The sequence below is a fragment of the Castanea sativa genome, chromosome 3 (assembly GCF_040712315.1).
Source record: "Castanea sativa cultivar Marrone di Chiusa Pesio chromosome 3, ASM4071231v1".
NCBI classification, from domain to species: Eukaryota; Viridiplantae; Streptophyta; class Magnoliopsida; order Fagales; family Fagaceae; genus Castanea; species Castanea sativa.
The window spans coordinates 58,010,440-58,021,920 of record NC_134015.1 but is presented as its reverse complement, the minus strand read 5'-3'; positions in this window follow the sequence as shown (position 1 = coordinate 58,021,920).

The window sequence follows — 11,481 nt, the reverse complement described above, 5'->3', positions numbered from 1 at the left end:
CTTGTTTTGGTCAATCGTTTATTGCACAAAATTCTGTGCACTAGCTAATTACACACTCACACAGCTTTCTATAACAAAAAAAGTTTACAAGATGATTTACAACCTTCAGCTAAAGCTCAAAGAAGTGGTACTACAAGTAGATTAAACTTTTTAACTACTGGTGATGTCTCAGTTCAATATATCATAGTATCCCTTAAGCGATCATGATTAGTGTATATTTTGAACTTGTATAAGTAGATTCAACATTTTTAACCATTGGTGATGTCTCAATACAATTTATCATAGAATCCCTTAAGCGATCATGATCAGTGTATATTTTGAACTCGTATATCTATCAGGGTAAGATGACTTTTTTTTTTAAACTGAAAAGTATCAAAAGTCTCATGAAGATGACTCTTGTTTAACTGTCCCTCTACCCTGATTCTGAATTTCTTACAAGGATTGGTTGATTGTTATAGTTACTGTGGTGTTGTATATTGTGGTTGGTTACTAGATATTTATGCTTCCTCTAGGTTATTCTTATTTATTTTTCTCTCTTTCTGAAACTTAACATGTTCTGATTTTTACAAGCTGAGTAAAGCCTTCATCCAGTGCCCTTGTGGATTTCGTGCAATCAATGAAACGACACATGGCCATTGTAGGATGTGTCATGCCACTGTAACCCAATTCCCTACAAGCCACCCCTGCAATGGTCAAGTGTCAGTCTGTGTCTCCTCCAGTGCATAAACCAAACCCTTTACAACTCACCCTTGCATGTTTAAAGCTAGAGCTCACGCATGTTACTGACCAATTTCATACTTCATCCACTGTTTGACTAAGTACTTTCTTTTATTATGTATAATAATGTTGTCTTTTTTGTTCATGAACCACAGAACCAGCAATCCTTTTGGTTTTTTTTTGGATGAATTAAAAATTTATTCAATGGAATTGAAATATACAAAAAGGGATTGTGTCTGACCACAACACTAGCCAGCTTAGGCTGCTGCAAATGATCACAAATCACTCCATCAAACTCTCTCACTTCTATAATATGAGTGTGTTTGGATACTAATTTTTGCTGAAAACTAAAAATACTGCAGTAAAATAATTTTTAAATATGTGAATAGTGCCGTGAGATCAAATTTTAAAGTAAAAAAAAAAAAAAAAAAAAGTAGTTTGTGGGTTTCGTGATCCACTAAAATACCCGCTAGACGCTAATAAGTGTTTCATTACAATCCAAACACTGACTATGTATATAAAATGGGCGGTGCCAAATACATCTTGTTGTTTTGTTTTGGACGGAACTTAGCTTAAACTTCTTGCAACCATGTCTACACCTCACATCATTCATTATGACTTGAATGCCAAACAGAAAAGTTTATTCATCATGACTTGGAAGTATTCATTATTTAGTTCTAATTATTTCATTGTATATTCTAGCAGTCCTTTCCCACTAGATATGATATATGATTGTGATATATGATTGCTGCCTAAGCTAGTTTAGAAAATCATAGCATATGTCTCAGTCCTTCGCTTTAGAGCTAACAGCTGCCTAATCCAAGTCAGCAGTCCAGTTTTGGTTTGCTTTCTAAAATTCTAGTCATACATTTGTTAAAGGGTAAGAGCATTCACATCCAGTATTTTCAGACTATTCTATTTTACCATTCAAAAAAACTATTTTATCAAATATCTTATAATATTTTACAATATACCCAACATCCCAATTTTTATTTTCCTATTTTACTCATTAAAATAATATATTTACACATTAAAATAATATAATGTTGCTACAGTACCATTATCTATTTTTAAAAAGTAGCTATAGTACCATTAAAATAATAATTTGTGATATAGAAAAGTTGTTACAGTACTATCCTATATTTGCGATGGCACTATAGCACTATGCCAAAAAAATTTGGCATGTCCCATGTTTACCAGTTCGGCTGTGGGCTACTTTTGGACTAAATAGTAAATTAGAGCTTACATTTGGCATATCCAAGTGCCAGTACGAATGCTCTAAAGAGAGCTCTCCATTTGACGGATGGATTGTTGTGCTAAGCAAATAACCTGAATACTCTTGCACAATGTTAAAATAATAATAATAATAATAATAATAATAATAATAAATATAACATTTCCTCACTATAACTCTGTTAGCCTGGTTCACAGTGAGGTCACAAATTGGTACATCATCATGCAGAAAATTGGTGATTTTAGTAGAAATCAGCTAGCTGCATCATACACAAGTCTTGGTCCAAATGTCTAATATTAATGGCCTTTTAGTTTTAGGATGTCAATTATTATGCCAGATTGATAGGATTTCCTCGCTCTACCTTATGCTTGGCAAACTGTTTAAAGTTGAAAATTTCTCCCCCAACTTAATGAACAAGTAATTCTTACTAAAACTTTTCTAATTTTGTGAGCATCTCAATGTTGAGAGAACAGGAAAATGTAGAGAAAGTCCCAAAATAATATTAATAAAAGTAATAAAAAATGACTTGTCAATTAAGAAAGTAACAAAATATGACTTCAGACAGAATAAAATGAATGAAAATAATACATGTTGAAGATCCATAGTTGATACCAAAAATTTGGGATTAAAACTTGGTGTTATTGTGTGATTCAAACTTAGATTTGTTAAATTGGAGAATTGAGTAATCTCCCTGAATCACAATTTTTTTTTCCCATCTACATTACCTCAATCCAACTGAGTACTTGGCCATGATGAGGTCCCAAAATGGCACCATACCTATATATAATGCTCTGCCTGAGGACTCTTTGGCCAAGTTGGAGATTGTTTCCTCGCTATTAATAAATGAACTTAAGGTGTTTTTAGATTAGTTTAGTTTCTTTGCTTAGTTACAACTTTTATTTATTATTTATTTATATAGTATAATGGTATTTTTATCGATTTTGAATAAGTACACATGTAAACCTTAAACAAAAAGTTAATATAAATAAATAAAACTTTTAAAAACTAAACACAAATAAATTAATTAATAAAATTAATAAAAAATAAAAGTTAATACATCATGTTTTTTTTAATTGATTGATTGAAGTTAACCCAAATTGGTTTGACAGCCGCAATTTTGAGTATGACCATGACCTCAACTCCAACAACCAGCCCTGTTTGCTCTAGTTGTAGACTTGTATTAGCCCATAATTGTAGAATATGATAAGCCTGGACATGTTGCTAATTCTTTTTAGGATTACGGCATATATTAAGCTATTTATTTTTAGAAATATTTTATAGAACATTGAAAAAGTTTTACAACTTTTTCAATTCTCAATATAACTTTTTTAAAAAATGAAATATTATTGTATGTCCACATTAGTAATTTTTTTTTTTTAACGAAAAATGCGTTAAAGTATACTTATACTTAAATAAATAAATAAATAGGGTTTAAAAAACTATATATAAAGTTAAAAAAACAAAAAATTGGCTTATAATTTATTCCACATTTTGACACTATTTGAATATAAACTTGGATTGTGTTAAGTATATCAGTGGCAAACTTGCAGTGGAAACGTTAAGATAGGAACACGTATTTAATTTTGGACATGTCCAATTTAAAATACTAGTTCACATCTCAATGTGTCTAGTGTACTAATGCACTAGACACATGCTAACCTTTGAACATTTTTTAATATGTTATTGGCTTCACACGTGTCTGCATTTCGACTTGTTTAATGTTTTAATGCACTAAACACAAAACAGTATCCTTTGAACATCTATTGATATGTTTTTGGACCATCACTTACACACAGGTTCACTTGTTACACACGTGCAATCTGATGTTTTTGCTCAAATATGCATCAAAATATATGAGTCTAGTTAATATATACTCTTATGACATTAGTTTACCATTTATTTTAAAAACGGTTGAAAAAGTTTTACGAATTTTTTAATTCTTAATTAAAAAAAAAATCTAAATTAGTTTCCTGCCCCCAAAATATATACATGTGTGTGACATTTTCGGCTTTTACCTGAGTCATGGATGTAGGCTAAACCAAACATGAATGATTGTCTTTTGTTTTTTACCTTTAACAAGCAACACGTGCCAATGAAAGGTGTGTAGAGGGAATCTTTCAACTCCAACATCAAAATCAATGACGCGTCCCACCAAATCATATTACAAAAGATCTTTTTTTCTCATACACCTTTCTACCTCTTATTGAAGTATGTGCTCCGTACGACGTGTCGTTTTCTTAACTCTTTTTTTTTTTTTCCACCGTCCATCTTCAAATCTTTCAACTAGATATTAGTACTTGTTACTGTTTACGACGGTGGACCCTAGTGAAGTAAATCGACAAAATTGTTTTGGCATATGTACTGATCAATAATATCTATTATAGGATTCTCATCCATTCATCGTACATCACATTATTTATTTTTCAATTTTATACATTAAAATTATATATTAAAAAAATATTAAAAAAATATCAATATAAAAAAACACAAAATAAAAACTCACCACCATACACAAGTACAACCCACCACCACCAACAACAATCCACCAGCTGCCACCACCACCCAATACTACTTTAAAAAAAATTCCCAAAATCAACACAAAACTCTTCAAACAAAAATGAAGAGATGAATCAACTCCATTTATACAACCTAAATCACATGGAATCAACCCAACTCCACCGCCACCCACAATCACATGGAATCCGCAACCCACAAAAAAAAAAAAAAAACGCCCAAACTCACATGCGATCTCCACCAATTGACCTCACTGGTGAGGCCAAACTCCACGGCGATGGCCGATCTCAATGGCAACGGCCTAGGCGGAGAAAAAAGAAGAGAGAGAGAGAGAGAGAGAGAGTAAAAAAAAAGGGAGAGGTGGAGATTCTAGAGAAGAAAGAAAAAGAAAGAGAGAGTGACGGAAGATGAAGGGAGTGGCGGAGAAAAAAGAAGAAAAAAGAAAGCAAGAGAAGAAAAAAAAGTCATAAAAGAAGAGATAAAAAATGAATAAAAAATTATCTTTTAGCACTTTCGTCCATATCGTTTCAAAGATGGAATTATACTATATATGTGTGCCAAATATTATAACATTTAAAACATCTCATGTGAGGTTTTTGTGTGTGTCAAATGTCAAATATTTGGCATTTGGCATACCTGATAGGAATGCTCTTAAATTTTTATTTCCTATAAATGAATGCTAAGAAACTTAAATGAAATAAAAAATGTGGTTGAACATCAAATGGAGATTTTTTTTATTAAATAAAAGATTTTGGGTTTAAATCATGTCTACACCAAAAAGAGATTTAAATTTTATTGTATCTATAAAAAAAATGGAAGTACTAAATTAATTAATATGTATTGATTAGAAATGACACTTTTTATTTAATTTAAAATTTGGACCCTAATGTTACATACCATTTTGATTTAAGTCATTTCGTTTATAAGTTGTGATGAGGTGTCTGTTAAATGCCACCTCAACTCAAAACGACATGTTATGAATCCAAAATTTGAAGCAAAAATGTGTAAAATCAAAATTATCATAAATTTTAAGTGTGTAAATTGCATAGTAGTCTATATTTCATTACTCCTCAACTTAAACAATCCAGCTTCAAGACTATATAATTATTTTTTTAGATAACTATATAAATAGACACATAATGATAATACAACATAAATTTAAATCGACTTTAAGGTTCAAGCGTTTGTTCACAAACGTATTATTAATTTTAGGTCTGGTTCATTTAATCGTTGAATCTAAACTTAAGACTTGAATTTAACTTGTTTTTTAAAAGTGTGTTCCAGTTTAGTTAACTTAATTAATAAAGTTTCTGATGGTTAAATAAGAGATCTGAGATTTAATCCCTATTTATACAAAAAATTGATAATAAATAGTTATCATTAGAAGCGAACACCATAGATTAGAACTATGTAAAAAAATGTTGGTTTAAAAAATAATTTTTGTTAGTCGAAAGCCCTTCAAAGCAACTTGATTCATTTAGAGTCAATGCCCCTCTTGAGTAATTACACCCGAATGGCCCACCAAAAGATCCTCTTTATCATGTACCTAACCAAATAGAGATTTTCCAAAATCTAACAAGGAAATCTTACAAGTATCGTATACCTTTTGCAACTTGCAATATTGCACAAAACAATATCAAACAATTAATAATACGTACGAGTGTGTAGAGAGAGTGGTCACACTCACTTCCTTAGGGGGGTGAATGAATCATGCACTGACTCATCAAGTGGGGACCACCATCCCATTCCATAAACTACGTTGTCATTTGTCAATCTCTGGGCATTCGACACGTGGCAACTGTACAAACGCCAGCATAGCCCTTGGTCTTTTTTTTTTCTTTTTCTTATTTCCTTTCTTTATAAGATATATCAGTGTTGTGCAACTTGGATGGTTGGGTCCCACTTCTTAACAAATGACATGCCTGTTGTCTGGGGGACCACGTGCTTCACCCACGCTGCTCGCCGATTAAAGGCAACCCAGTTTCTGGTTGACTTCTTGGCAAATTAGAATGTAGTCGAAAGCGCTATAGGATTCTTTAAATTTCATTTTTGTTCTTTACTTTTTAAGTCTGTTTAATTTATTCTTTTTTATTAATTTTGGTCATAGTGGTTAATTTTTTATATTTTTCTTTAATTTTTAAATTAAAAAATATTCAATTAATGATTGAAAAATATTTTTCAGATTTTTTTTTGCAAAAAATTTTAACAAAAGTTGACGAAAATACTTTAATAAATCTGAAACTTAGAGGACTGGAATGAACGAAAGCAAAGTTAAAAAACTGAAATGAAATTTGAAGAAACTTAGGGTCTGTTTAGATACTGCTTATTGTTGAAAACTGAAACACTATAGCAAAATCATTTTTAAATGTGTGAATAGTACCGTGAGACCCAGTTTTTTAAACTTAAAATTTGCTAAATTCCGTACTTGTGGGTCTCGTGAACAGTGCATGGAACCCACAGAAAAAATGCTAAACGCACTAACTTTCAGTTTTCAGCAACATCCAAACTCACATTTAAAAAGTCAATTTTGCATTTTAGCTTATATTGTACACTAGTAATATAAAAAAATTAATAAATAATTGTGCTGGTAAATGGTAATGAATAAAATCTAGGGAGAAATCGAGTTTCACATCTAATTTCATAAAATACTAAAGAAATCGAAGTGAGTGGTTGATAATGATTCATAATCGACAACTTCATCAAGTTGTCAAATTAAAGTATGTGTTCCAAGCTAGATTTTTATTTATTTTATGTACTCTGGTGGATTTAATATTACCTTTTGTCTCAGTTTTATTTCAAATAATACAACTTTCTACTTTTTGAAAAAATATATATATATATATATATATATATTTTTTTGTCTCAAATTGTGTAAAATAAGCTATCGAAAAAAAAAAAAATCAAATGGATACTTAATTTTTTTTTAGAGAGTTTTAACTTATGGCGTCCACTTATAAAGATAGCTCTTTATTTTGTTTTCAAACGTTATCGAATATTAAAAAGAAAAAATATTGCAATTATTGTACCATTACTTTCCCACTTATCAATTACTAATACAGTCTCTATCATGTACTAGCAACAGTATACCACTTTAATGGTTTTGTAGAAAAAAGATGAAATCTTTTCCGTTTTTAGATTTATTGTTTTTTCGTTGTGATCAAAAGTGATTGTCCTATAAATAAAGGGATGGATTAGCTTGATTGCTGACCAGTTTTTTGGAATATAGAATAGTAATATAGTTTGAAAAGGTAATTTGGAGGTGTGTAGAAAAAGTATGGGGTTGTTCTCAATAAGTTAGGCCGAAGATTCCAACTCAAACAAGATATTTCTCATGTACTATTAACAAAGAAATTAAATTGGGATTAGATGGATTTCTTTCATCACTTAATCATTCTTTGAAAAAAAAAGGACAATCTTTGATGTGCTTTTGATCTTTAAATTTCAACATTATATATTTATTTATTTATAGGTTTAACAGATTATAACATGCGACAATAAAGGAAGACATGAAACATGCCATTCAACTTAATATCTCTTCCCTCAAAAAAAAAAAAAAAAAAAAAACTTAATATCTCTTCTTTCTGTGCGAGTGTGTGAACATACAACTAAATTCCAAATTTCACCTTAGAAGATATATAAATGATTTTCCAACCTTTGTTTATTTATTTTAGTTTGAATGTATAGTAAAATAAATAAATTTGACTTTTAATTTAAATCAATTATTATGTTTGAAAGAATTTTGTTTCAAACCATGAAAATGTAACTTTTTACAAGTAATACAAGCAATAAACAAGCGATAAATTTTTACAATACATATTATTTGAATTGTAATAATTTCTTTTTATTTTATTTTATAAAAAAGGTGTTGTATCATTCATAAAAACTTTTTTTTTTTTAATCAACATGAAACATGTAAACAAAACTCACCTATTGAATTAAATCTAATAGTTCTAACTTGACCCATATGAGTTGGGTTAGAGCACTCACATCAGTGCTTGTATAATAAAAAAAGTAACATATTTTAGCTAATCAAGTAAAAAATCCACCTATATTAGGTCATGCAAAATTGTGTAGAAATACATAGTTACTACAGTATAAGCACCTACGTCAGTGGGTGTATAATATAAAAATATGTAAATTTGACATATTTTTCCTTCAAAATAACCCACAAGTATCACGTATATAATTATATAAATTTACAAGTTTTCTGTAGTAATTTATAAATTTACACTAATACTATTTATTTGTATTTAGTTTTTTATTCTTTCTTTACATATCTCGAGAATGAAAAAAAATAACGAATGATGATTGTTGTGTGTGAAAAAAGAAAAACGATTAAATTTTTTTAATATTTTAATGAAATATAATATAAAATAGATAATCTGATATAAATTCTCATACTAAAATTATGGATGGCAATACGTATTTGCGTGTTGGGCTCGTATCGTGGCGACTCATAAGTATCCAACTATATTGGTCAACACTAACCCGACATGTTTATTAAACAGGTCAAGATTTCCCAACCTTAACGTGACTCATTTATTAAACGGTTAATCGTGTCGACATGTTTATTAAATTTTATCAAAAATGAAAAAAAAAATAGTATTAACCAAATTGAGTTATGAAAAACCAAAAACATAAATATTTTTAGTATAAAATTCAAAACTAACAAGTAATTGCATCATAAATAATCATTCAAAACTAAAATATATCTAAATATCACAAGTAATCAATCATAATGTGTTAAAGAAAATAAACCACAACAATTAATAAATTTATATACTTAGGATTTGAGAGGTATATCAGGAAATTTTTTTTTTAATTAAATGAATCAGACAGGTTAAACGGGTTCCATGTATTGGACAGTAACCCAACACATTTATTAAACAGGTCAGTAATTGTCCAACCGAATATTATACTAACCCATAAAAATTAAAACTTTAACCCATAACTTACTAATTTAATATCGTATCATGTTAGGTATCCAATTTTGTCACCCTAACTTAAATTGAAAGCCATTATGGCTTAGTCATGCAACCCGACCCATCCACGTCTGCCTAAAAAGATTGCTTAATTAAAAAAACAAAAAAAACAATTGTGTGACGTATATAGATAGAGAGAGGGAGAATCTAGAGGACAGCTAAGTGGAGAGAAGTAAAAGTGGACCAAACCTCAACACCCACGTGTCAAATTCTCAGAATGGGTAATAATAAACGGGACGCGTGGCCTGTTTTCCTGCAACTCTCTTATCACGACACGTGTTTCCGCAGTTACCCCCCACAAACTAAAGCACAACTTGATTGTTTGATTGTTGTTGTTGGTAAAAGGACTAAAGACTTAAAGACTAAAGAGACGCCAAAAAAACACATCCACTTAACGTGGTTTCTGTCTTGTGCCTTTAGTGTACTAGATTTATTATGATCATAATATGTGTTTGAAAATAAATACGTGTTCTGATCGTAGCAGACCTAGTGTCACAAGATACTGGACAAAAATCATACCTATATCTATAAAGGACTAAAGACTAGAGAGACGCCAAAAAAACACATCAGCTTGGCGTGGTTTCTATCCCGTGTCTCTAGTGTACTAGATTCGTTACGATCATAATATGTGTTTGAAATGGATGTGTATCCTGATCGCAGCAGGTCTAGTGTCACAAGACACTGGACAAAAATCATAACTATTCTTATAAAGGACTAAAGACTAGAGGTACGCCAAAAAAACACATCAACTTGGCGTGGTTTTTGTCCCGTACTTCCAGTGTACTAGATTCGTTACGATCATAATATGTGTTTGAAAATGGAAATGTATCCTGATCGCAGCAGGTCTAGTATCACAAGACACTGGACAAAAACCATACCTATTCTTATAGTGAAATTGGATTATTTATTATTGAAAAATGTTAAGAGGCATTGTAAGTCCGTTAAGAATGATTTATTGTGAGATCTATTTAGTAGTATAAATTGATGAAACTAGTCGCTAACCTGTGCCATGCATGGGAACTTATTTATTTATGAGGTAGACTAAAATAATTTTATAAAATCTTAAATTGATTAAGAAACTATTACATGATTTGCTTTTGTATGATTTCAATTTGTGTTACAATTTAATGAATAAGCCATGACTTACAAAAAATTTGTTAGATAATTTCAGATGTTGCAAAAAATAACTTAAAAATTCAGATATTAAAACTTTTGAAAGACCAAAAAATATTAAAGAATTAAATGATTTACTACTTATAAATTATTGAAACAAAACAAAATATATATGACTAAAAAATAGAAAAATATAAGAAAAAGATTGGGTTACATTCAAAAGGATAATCCATGGTTATAAGTTTGCACTTTATCATAAAATATCACGTTAGTGAAGTAGAGAGATAATAATAATAATAATATCAAGGTTTAAGTTTGAGTTTGAGTTTAAGTTGGACTTATTAGAGAGATAGAGTTTTACTCCTTAATAAGTTTGGATTAAACAAAAATATTTTTGTTTTAAAAAAATGATGAGTTTGAGTTTAAGTTGGACTTGTTAAAGAGATAGTGTTTCATTCTTTATTAAGTTTGGAATAAATAATAATAATTTTATTTAAATATTGTGCTGATGTAGAAAATTGTAAGAATTCCATAAGTTTCGGTTTTAAATACATATAGAATAGATGTTTGAAAATAGAATTAAAATGATAAATAAAATTCACAAAGTTAACTCTATTAACTCTACACCTTATAAAATTGGTCAAAAATTTGACAAAAAATTAACTTTATTGATATAAAATTATTTTTTAACAGGCACCTTCTAATATCCCGTTAACACTATCTTTTATTTATTTATTTGTGTATGTGGGAAACCAATAAAATATATTTTAGTATTCCATTTGAGGAAAATAATAAGATAATAAAACAAAGTTTGTGTCAGAAAGACCACGTGTCTTTTTATAGCCCTCTTGTGATTGCCACTTGGCTCATTAAAGTTTTTTTTTGAAGGGTCTTTTGGGAACATCAAAAAGTACACTTTTA